This window comes from Suncus etruscus, chromosome 3 (assembly GCF_024139225.1).
Source record: "Suncus etruscus isolate mSunEtr1 chromosome 3, mSunEtr1.pri.cur, whole genome shotgun sequence".
Classification (NCBI taxonomy): domain Eukaryota; kingdom Metazoa; phylum Chordata; class Mammalia; order Eulipotyphla; family Soricidae; genus Suncus; species Suncus etruscus.
Window position 1 is genome coordinate 95,464,865 of NC_064850.1, and position 11,585 is coordinate 95,476,449.

The 11,585-nt window shown below is 35.8% G+C and overlaps 1 non-coding gene across 1 annotated transcript; it reads left to right on the top strand.

Annotated features, from left to right (window-relative positions):
* Nucleotides 1-10,113: 10,113 nt before the first annotated feature.
* On the top strand, nucleotides 10,114-10,220 carry LOC126004593 (U6 spliceosomal RNA). The gene has a single exon (XR_007493863.1). It is a non-coding gene; the product is annotated as a U6 spliceosomal RNA (small nuclear RNA).
* Nucleotides 10,221-11,585: the final 1,365 nt, after the last annotated feature.

Consider the following 11,585-nt stretch of genomic DNA (forward strand, 5'->3'; position numbering starts at 1 on the left):
TCACAAATCTTTACTGACATATTCTTTTGTGCTAGGAAAAGGGAAAAAATGGCAAAAAAAGAGATAGAAATCAATTCCCACTCTCATAAAATGTATCATCTTGCTGGGACTTACTACGAATGTATTCATGTTTTTATCTCTTCTATATTACCAAATAACGCCCAGTACTGCATGGTATACATGTGTCTTACTACAAATGTTTATAATATGATTCCTGCTGAACTGTGCTGCTTGCTGGTCTATATTATGACAAGATCTTTGAAGAAGCTTATTTTCAAGAATTGGTTGGATAAATGGACTCTGTATTTTATGTCCCACCCAGCATCAAATAGCAAGTAATTGTGTGTGTGGAACCACAGGGGAAGCATACTTAGTACCATGGTTTTTTCCATTCCAAATCTTTCATACAGAAACACGTATAAGGAGACTCAACAGAAATCTAGTTATAAAAGGTCAATAAGTTATAGCTATCCTTGTAATGAGAAGTACAAAGAGATGTACAAAAAGACTCCATGACCAAAACAGACCAAAATATTCTTTCTTCAATAGCAACCACATTTTGATAAAAAAAAAATATGTGTAGGTAAGGAATTAACTTATTCCTTATGATGGAAGAGTAATATATATTTGCATTGAAATATAAAAATGATTAAATTAATTTAACTTTTCAGCTACTTGAGACCTAGTCAATACATAGCAATGTACAAACAATTATTTTATACACACACGATACAAATGATGACTATATAATAATGTCTGTGGCTAAATGAATACATACAATGTAATATACATACATTCAAAAATTGTTCAGTCATGAGAAAGAAGAATATTAGGCTAAGAAAAATAAATCAAATAAAAGCAAATTACATATGGTTTGAGGTATATGTGGAATCTGAAAATGTTGAACTCAGGTGGGGATTTCAGCTCTGTATATGATCTTGGATATGATGCCTGACACTGAAATAATAGGCAAACAAATAAAGAGTTGAACTCAGAAGCAAACCAGAGACCAATTGTTACCAAAGGTAGGGGACAGAAACAAGTGAAAGAAATGGGTGAGGTTGGTCAAAGGGTACAAACTTCCCTTTGAAGCTAATAATTGTAAGCTAATTTGGATATTATTTAACATTGAACAACATTTAGATTGACTCAGTGGCTTATTAGAAAGGATGTATCAGATTTCTACCAGAATTGGCATTGCTCAATTCTACTTGGCATTGTTTATAATTTATGTGTGCTCAGACTTAAGTCCCCTCCTTGCCTTGGCTGATCAAACATAAGTATCACAGTATCAGCATTCCTCTCTATAGCAAACCCTCTTCAGAAATATCCTTTGCCCACAGCTCAGGAAAGTACCTTCTCTATGTTTTCTCCCATTCTTATCTCTGTGTAATAATGTCAATTGTTTCTTGAAGTCAACTCAGAGCCCTGAGAAGGCAGACATTAAATTTTATTCTTCATTACATTCTGGAAACTTCTGTAACATAATAGCTATGAATAAATGTTTAATTTGAATATTATTGACTCTTCTTGAAGAACTACGACTCACATCTTGTTGAATAAACAAGTATTAATAGCAGGCTTAGAGATTTTAAGTCAAACTGAGAGAGGAAATGCAGGTGTCATCTCTCCATGTTCTTGAGCCCTCAATAAAAGTATTGGAATGAACAAAAACTTTCAAACCTGTTGCCATTCCATTGGAAGCAGGAGATAACCATTGTGGTACCACAGAAAGATACTTGAACTTTAGCCTCCATTTCTAGAAAAGAACTATTAAATACTTGTACTTTCCTGAGAGGTGTTAGGGGCTTCTTTTGTTCTAATGAGGCAATTCTTGGCAGGACTCTGGACAGTTTTAGGGTGGAGATGAGACACAGAACAATGAAGACTAGATTGGGAGTTTGAAACTTTCAACCCTTCTTCCACTCTATAGGGATAGAAGATGGACTTGGGATTGAGTTAATGACCAGAGATCAATCACACCTATATGTAAAGCCTCCATAAAGAACACCTTAAATTGCAGGGCTTAGAAAACTTCTGTGTTGGCTCACATATCAGTGTTGAGAGGTAGGAGTGCCAAGAAAGGGCACAGAAATGCCCCAAACCCTATCCCCAATATCTTGTTTGCCTTGTGCATCACTTACACATGGCTATTTCTGAGTATCCTTTAGAATAAGTCAATTACAAGTGCTTTCATAAGTTCTATAACTAATCTAGCAAATTATCAAACTTGAAAGGGATTTTCGAGTTTAAAAATTTCCCAATTTTGCGACCGGAGAGATAGCATGGAGGTAAGGCATTTGCCTTTCATGCTGAAGGTCATTGGTTCGAATCCTGGCATCCCATATGGCCCCCAAGCCTGCCAAGAGCGATTTCTGAGTGTGGAGCCAGGAGTAACCCCTGAGCGCTGCTGGGTATGACCCAAAAACCAAAAATAATTTTTCCCAATTTTGATTTCAGTTCAGACAGAAATATGCAAAGATATGAGTCATCTATTTGAAACTGGCATCTTGTGAAACTGATCTTTTTTTAATATATATAATTTTTATTTTGACCATATTGGCTTATATATCTTTCACAGTAGTATTTTAGATACATATTAACATTGAATCAGGGGAATTTCCATCACCAAATTTGTCCTTCCTCTACCCCCGTTCCCATCCTGCATCCCATTTCCCCCACCCCCATCCCCTGGGCTGCTAGAGTAAGTGGTCCCCTCTGTGCCTAGCTTACTACCTAGTGATCATATATCTGTTTGGTCCTGGTACCCTCCCTTATTCCCCTCTCTATTTGAGAGGCGGAACTGATCTTTTAAACCTGAGATGTTTACTTAATTTTAGATAGTGTGAGAACTAAATTGCATCTAATTGAATTTAAGATACCCTGATGGTATCAAAAATGGTGGAAAGTGGAAGTGAGAAAACGACACATTGGTAACAGTGGTCTTAGGTAGGCATAAAACTGTGAACAACTCAATCACAGAGATAAACTTTACAATTTCTTTGATGGTAGAGTGATCTGCCTGCACCATAGATATGTAAGTTTGCAAATGGGTGAGTATTTTCTGAGTGGGGTTTGCAGACAATAGTTTATAGAGACACATATATGATGAGTTCCTATGTGTAAGAGCTGGTTTGAGACTATGAAAGTCTAGAGCCTTTCTATTTTCTCAAAAGTTCTGAAAGGCTCAAAGACTGTCTTGGGGAGCATTTCTTCACAGGAGACAGAAATGTATGGGACATCAGAGCACAGAGCTGTTCTCCAGCTTTGAATGCTGACTCTGATATTGGCATATTGGTAGCAGAGAAGGGAACCTCTGGATTTAGAACAATGTGAACAACACTGAGCTGGATGTTGATAGTTGTATCTATTTGTTATTTCACATCGTACCTATCAATACTCCTTTTATAGACAAAGAACTATAAAGCTCAATGTTCAGATCAAAAGGTTAGTTCTGAAAGGTAAGTCTGATTAGAAAATCAGATATAATTAGAAAGTTAATTCTGAAAGGTAAGTCAAATTAAAAATCTACAAGGTTGATGCTCTATATTATAACTGTGGCTAGAAAATGAGGACAGGAGCAGCAGAACACTGGTGTTGCCTCATTTTAATTCAAAGTAATTTGGGCGGGGGGGGGGAGGAGGTACTTCAATATGAAAAGATGAAATTAATCTAAGATCTACTTAAGTACTTAACGATGAAGAGGATTGCAAAGCAAACATGCAAGCTGACAGGCTTTCAGAAGCTTTCGGAAACCGAGGTCTGTTGGAATTCTCTGACAGAAAAGTCTTAAACTCAGAAATTCAGGATTGCCAAGATCTCATACTTGACTAAAAAAAGTAGTAAAAATGTCCAAATGCTTTTGGACATTAACAGTGGACTGCGATTTCATTGCCAATTTTGGAGCAGGAGAGAGGGAGCAGATGGCTTTATTAATTAAATGTGCAAGCAATGTTTGTTCTCCAGCTCACAGTCTGATGCGCCTCAGCCCATAGGTTGCCCTCTTTTGCCCCCACCACTCCTTATTCCAACAAAATGCACTTTGGAAGTTTAGTCATTTGGAAATATAAAATTTAGCTGTGCTTCTTGGTGTCTCAATAAATCACATGGAAACATTTAGATAATTTCCTTATTACATTTGAGGGCACATTATAAGGTGTTCTTGTTTGAAACTGAGCGCATCTGGAGTTTGCTTACTGGTTACCCATTTACTTTGGGATAACTGAGAAAATATCTCAAGGAAAGTGACAACTTTCCTGTAGAACATCAAAAGCAGTATGTTAGAGATGATTCTGGTGACTTTTTTTTTTTTTTTTTTTTTGGTTTTGGGTCATATCTGGCAGTGACCACAACTTTCTATGGTTGTGCATTCAGAAATTATTCTGGGCAGGCTGGGGAGCCATATGGGTACTGAACCCAGATCAGCTATGTGGAAGGCAAATGCCTTACCTGCTATCACTCAGACCTTGATTTCAATGGCTTTTGATCTCCATAATATGGTATCAGTGGAAAGAGAGAAGACACTTCTAAGCACTTAGTGTCTGAATGAAAAGTCTCAAAAACAGTTGTTCTAGATAGTTTTGCTGTGGATCTTTTTCTTACCTGGGCATCTTTATCTTGAGAGCAGAGCATTATTTATAGACATTTAATGAGATGCTGTGGTTCTCCCAACTGAAGCTTGGGAACAGCTAGCATTTGTGCATTTCTCCAGTAGACAGATTCCTTTTTCCTCTGCTTTCTTAATATCGAACAACTGTTCTTAAATAGACAAGTATTGGCAGGTTATCATGTCATATCCTATATAATGTCAAATATTTCTTCTATAAGATGAGAAATTTTGGAATAATGGCACTTTGAACATCAATTTATTAAAGCTTCTTACTTTGATAGCAAAAGTTATGAAATGATTTGTCTAAGGTCATACAATGAACTAAAATTCTAACTAAAATAGGACTGGGGTATCCTGACCAACTTAGAGCACAGTCTACTGTTCCAAATATTATGGCAATTTTTCAGGTGACTAAGTAGGAAATTTAAAATATATTAAGAATTCATTCTTGCCCACTTGATCACTTTATTTAAAAAGTAAAATTCATGACTTAAACTACAATCAGGGATAGAAAATGATTTCTCACTGGGAGCTTACTATTGAGCAAATATTCTCCCTCCTCTCCTCTCCCTCGGGGAGATATCTCCATATGTTGGTAAGTTTAGTATTATCAGTTAAATGTGAATAGATCTGATAATATCACATAGGGGCCCAGAGAGATAGTACAGAGCTTAAAGAGTTTGCCTTGCATGTGGCTGACCTGTTTTTACCAGGGAATTGCATATGGTTTCTGGAGTACTACCGCAAGTGACCCTAAACAGAACCAGGAAGTGTGGGTCCAACCTCTCCCCCAAAAAGGAATAAATAAAATACCACATCTAATAATAAGTATGATATTTTGTTTGGGTTTTGTGCATTATTTTTTTTCACAATGACCAGATCTAAAGGCCTATTTCTTCTTCTATTTCATCCTGGGTCCCCAAAATACAAAGTCTTTGAACAGCCCCAATGTCCTATATAATGCTGCTGAAGTACTGAAATCCAACTACAAACACGTTTGTAAAGATAATGATTAAATAAAAATATTATTTAAAAAAAAAACCTCAATAGCAAGAACACAGTTTTGCTATTGGAAATTGAGATTTGTGTTGGTTGCATAATACTCAGAGTATAAGCTAATCACTCAACTGGCCATTTCCTTAGATTTGCATGTCTAGCTTTTATTTTTCACATTGCAATGTTTAAGTTAAGACTGTCACTCTATTTTGGAAGATGCTTTTTGCTTGTTTTGGGGGCGGCACCTGTAGACACACAGAGGTTATTTTTGGCTTTGTGCTTAGAGTGAGCACTGGAAATGTTTCGAGGATAATACAGTGGGAAATGAACCAGGTAAGCACTTTAACCCCACTTTATCTATCCAGCACTGTTGTTCTATTTTTAGGGTGAGAAAACTGCTGTAAGATAAAATTAAATGTTTTTAATAAGGATATTGTGAAGACTTAAATGCATAGTCCACACTAAAAATTATATATCCTTCCTGAATTTCAGATTTCTGTTAATTGTGTTATTTTAAATTCATTAATGTTTAAAAAAAAAGTGGGGAAACTTGACTTGCCTATTTGTTATCAATAACTAATGATAGATAGATCTATCCACCTATTGATCTATCCTTTATCTACCCACCTATGTTTCTGCTTAAAGTAAATAAAAATAGTCTGAAAATTTTATTGTACTTACTGTTATGAAGTTGACATTTTAGTGACTGAAAATATCAGTTGAGTTGATGATGTTTAGGTTGATCTGTCTGCATCTGATTATGCTTGTTTCCAGATCCAAGCAGTTGTTAATGAAACAGTTGCTGTTTTGTTGACAGAACATTAATTACTTGATCTTAGGACTCAGTAATTGCACAAGCCCCCCTCTGTATACATTACTAATTACATTAGCAATTATATGGCATTTTAAAGACAAAGAAATGACTGAAGCAATTGCAGTGTCACAGGTAACCTGCTGTTAGATTTCAATCACATTCCTAATGTGTCCATGATGTGCTGCAGCCAGTTCTATTGCATCCATGATACAGACTGAAGCAAAGGCCTAAGACTTCTTTCATGTGTCAGTAGTAAACCCATCCTGAAGGCAATAATATCTACCACGTTAAGCCTCATTTGCTTTCTCTATAGGAAGATAATCAGAGAGAAAGGTTATGTAATAAAAATGTTCTTATTAAATATTTAAATTACTGTTATTAGCTATGCTGTGAATGTAACCTGTTATGTTGTGAAGTTTCTATATGTTTCACTGATATTTATTTTATTTTATTTTTTTGGTTCTCCCAAGTGGTGCTCAGAAAGTCTCAGGCCTTTCCTGATGATAAACAATGGAGTTGGTGGCCCAAAGCAGGGAAGGATGTAGTGCTGCTCAGACCCTCGGCTACTGGGTCTAAGCAGGGCCACCCAGCAGTGCTTAGGGAATTTTGCGAAGCCACAAATCAAATCCTGGTCTCCTGATGCAAAACATGTGATCCAGTGTATTGAACTCTCTTTAGTCTGAAGGGTGTAACTGTTGAGATTTTTTTTTTTTAATGACTAAAGGATGTGGTAAAAGTGAAGGATCTAAGATTTCCTTTTAGGGGTGTTAAATTTAAATGGCCTTGGAATCATCAAAGGGTCATTATGTTGAATACTAATATATAGGCCTGGCTTGTAGAAGAGAAGTTTGATTAGAATAAAAAAAATTAGATAGTATGGGCAGAGCCAAGATGTCTGGAGAGGAGGCAATTAGGTATCTCCAAGGTGCTTCTAGTTCTAGTGATAGCTGCTAAATCTGTTAGCTGGGGTAACAAAAACCCAAATTATTTGCATTTGTGCACATAACCAGGTTTGGGCTATGTGTATCTATCCAAATCCTGTGCTCTTAAACAAGCCTGTTCTGATTGCCTCCATGAAAAGGGCTCTGTCAATTCCCTAATCCTGAGGTCTAACCTAACTCCAAGTCATTGTCAATCTCTTATCTCTTTTATGAATAAAAAAAAAAAACCCTGCTCCACCTCCCTAACTTAAACTGATTCCGTTTCTCTAGTGCAGTTCCTGGATTCCTCTTTACTGATTCTCATAGGAATCTCCTCTGGGCTCATTTCTGCTTTCCCATGTGGTGCAGGTTGGCCATTGCGAGGATCTCCTGGTAGTCTCAACTATAGAAGCATCGCCTGTCCACTCTATCATTTGGGAGCATTCAGACCCTGGCGCTGACTAAGGCTTTTTAGAGCTGAGAGCAAGAGTTGAAAAGCAGAGAAAGTACAACAGATGCTGGTTCTCGAGACCTGAAACTGGAGAAGTTGCCCAGACGGTGTGAGAGAGATTGTCCTCCTGACCTCTCACCCCCACACAGCCCTAGGTCATCTTTCTCTGTTTACCGAGAATATGTATGTGAGAAAAACGGCCTGGCTGGGCCGGGAGTAGTGGAGGAGAGAATTTGAATTTTATCAGTCTTGACATTTCTGCTTTGGTATGTGCGACTGTTCTTACACATATGGATTGGATCAAATGAGATAATTTATGCAAAAGCACTTTGAAATTGTTAGAGGGCCATCCGAGGTATTGCTTTTTGCTATTATTTCCATGCCACAGGAAAGGCTTTCGTCTTTAATATCAGGCAAGTATTTGATTAAAATTAGGTGGCAACTTGGCCAACCTATAAAGTGCTTTCTTGTGTAGCCTGTCACCTCTACCTCTTCTGACCATATGGTCTTTGTTTTCCAGGAGGATGCAAATTTCATGTAATTTTATTTTTTGAAAAACAAAAGTGATTTGCTAGATTTTTAGCTGTCATTTTATTATAGTGCCTTTCTAAGATTTTTTTCCAAAATAAACTCTGGTCAGAATAAAAATTTTTATAGCATACATTTAAACTTTTGGAGGGATACATAGTTCCACACTTAATATTCTTATCCCCATGGAATGGCAGTACTCGGAGATTTAAGCACCCCATTTCCTCTGGGAATCCACCTGGCAGGAGAGGAATATAGGAAAACAGTTCCCTCCCTTTCACAAACAAGTAGACATAAACAGGATGATCCAGGCATCTTCTTTGGCATCCTGAGGACAGCCTCCTGTTCCCCGGAATTCAGTTGGAATAACATACATACTGAACAGAACAATAGAAGCTGGTCACTGTACTCTTCACTCATGTCATTTCTTTCTTCCATTGCTCAATACTTTTCAAAATTGAGGCTTCATCCTAACTTCTGAGGATAATTTAGAATCATGATTTGATCATGACCTGCTTGTGGTTTAAGATAATGGCAGGTAGGAGTATGATGTTGGTCATGATGAGAAGAAAGATGGTATTGGATAAAATTCTGCAGCAGTATATAAGCAATTCTGGCTTTCATTGTCCATATAGTCTCCTCTTCCATGATATTGAGAATGAATAATGAAAAAAACTAAGAAAGGAGCAGGTGAAGTATATAGCCTATTACTTCACTGTAGGTCTATTCCTTAGGAAACAGAAGGGTTGTGTGTGGGGGTGGATGGGTGGGTGGGTGTAGTGGGCTATCTATAGTACCTTTTCTTGATATTCTGAGTTGATGGTCTACCAGGCAGGCACCTAATGGGTATTTCCAAAATGGCATATTCTTTCTTCACTCCTTCATCTATTTCCCCTTTCAGAGCACTTTCTTTTTATGTAGTTTTTGCCTAAATGCTAGGCATGTGGTCTTCATTGGTATTACTCCATTCTACTAAAAAGATTCTGTAGAAATAATAGTTTTAGTCTCTGAGTCAAAAGAATTTTCATAGGTAAAAGCTGTTTTTAGAAAATTTCATGGCAAAATTTACACTTTAAATTCAGTCCTGACCCCATCAATATTGAGCACTCTGAGCCAGACAAGTCTGGCTCTTAGCTTTACTTTTCTAAAATGTCCTATGATGGAATTATCTTTCTAGATCCCTGGGACAGTTTCAAGAATAGATTGCTTTTTTCTCACTGTTTCACACTTTGAGATTCTATATTCAGCTCTTTGCGCAGGTCCTATAATGAAAAATTTTGTCCATATGAATCAGAGGTTTAATGATTCTGGAACAAACACCTGCTATGTACTTGGCACTTTCACAAATTCAGTTCTTAAAGAAACATCTTCCAGATAACACTATAGAGATGAAATTAGGTAATGTGCATAAAAGTATCCAAGAGAAAATGATGTTCTAAGCTTCACCGAAATCACCAATACTATATCTGCTTTATGTCACTTCACAAGATTTTGAGCAAGGCTCTAAAGCCAGTGCACTTCTCAATACAGCATAGTAATCACATTCAAGAGATTATTTATATTTTTTATTTTGTTTTTTTTTGTTTTTGCTTATGTTTTTGGGTCACACCTAGCAGCACTCAGGGGTTACTCCTGGCTTTGCACTCAAAAATCGCTCCTGGCAGGCACTGGGGACTATATGGGATGCCTGGATTAGAACCGCCATCCATCCTGGATTTGCTGCTTGCAAGGCAAACGCCTTACCACTGTGCTATCTCTCCGGCCCCAAATATTTATATTCTTAAAAAGAATTCCAGTGATTGCTTCAGCAGCACATATACTAAAATTGGAACGATACAGAGAAGATTAGCATGGCCCCTGCGCAAAGATGACACACAAATTCGTGAAGCATTCCATATTAAAAAAAAAAAAGAATTCCAAACCAAAAAACACCCGTAACATTATAGAAAACAAGGAAATACATAATTAAAATTAAAAAATGTAGAAAAGAGTAGAATTTACTTGAAAAAATTTATTACTAAACCTATCACTACATGATAGTTTCTAGGAAACTAGAAAGTTTGGAGACAAATAACCAAAATACATATTTTCGATCTGATTTTTCATAGTACTATAGATGTTTACACTTTAAATAATCTGCAACTTAATTCTCAGTATTCAGGTTAACTTTGGGAGCTCTCCTGAAAAAAATTGAGAAACAAACACTGGAATATACAAAAGACCTCACCAAAGGTAATTATACAGTTAATTTGAGCCCAAAAGTCATTTTTATTCTACATTGATCAGAGTACAGAATATATCAACAAGATACATGGGGGATGCTATTTTGAAAGATGGAAGAGAGTAAACTATTTTTTTATCATTAAATGTATGTCATATAAAGAGGTGCTTTCACATTACCTCACTTAATCATCACAGTACAACCTTGAAGCAAGCAATAAGATCTTAGTTTTGTTCATAAGGAAACTGAGGCTAAGGAGGAAATTGTGTAGGAAATTCCTTACCTAGAGAAAAAAAATGGGAGAATCAAGTTTGAATCTCAGTTTTCTGGCTTGAACAAATGAATGTCTGGTATTGCCAATTACTAATGTGAAAAGCTTAAATTACAGTATAAATTTAGGGAAAATTCAAAAGTTTATATTTTATTGAGTTTTATGAACATCAAAAGAAGAAATTAATTTGAAAGATGTCAGCATATAAATAGGTACTAAGAGCCAGGTCTGAAGTGAGAGTATAAATTGATACAACTTCTGTAGATAGGAAAAATTATATAATTTTTCACAAAAACTTTTAAGAATAAAATATATTTTTATTAATAACTAGATAAAGACTTGGTAAACTAGTACAACTGATCATTCCTTTTATAAAAGGCAAACTTACATATAAAGATTCATTATTTATGGTAGTTTATAAATATTCTACACAAATACCTATGTGAAAATGACAGATTTATTGCATGATAGTTATTTTTTAATTAAAAAATTAAGAAATAGAAAAAATTTAAATTATAGTAAATAAAATATATTAAATAATAGAAAACAATGCATCAATTAAAATCAGGATTCTCTTTATAAGTATGAAAATGTTCAAGATGCATAATGAACAAAAACATAAAAAGCAATGTGAAGCATTCTATAAAAATGCACAATAAGTTAATATTGACTCCTTCTAAAGAAGCAAATTAGGTGACTATGGAACATTTTTCAGAGGGAAATTTATTTTTGTACCTTTTGGTTATTTTGAAATTTTAATCATGTTAAAATATTT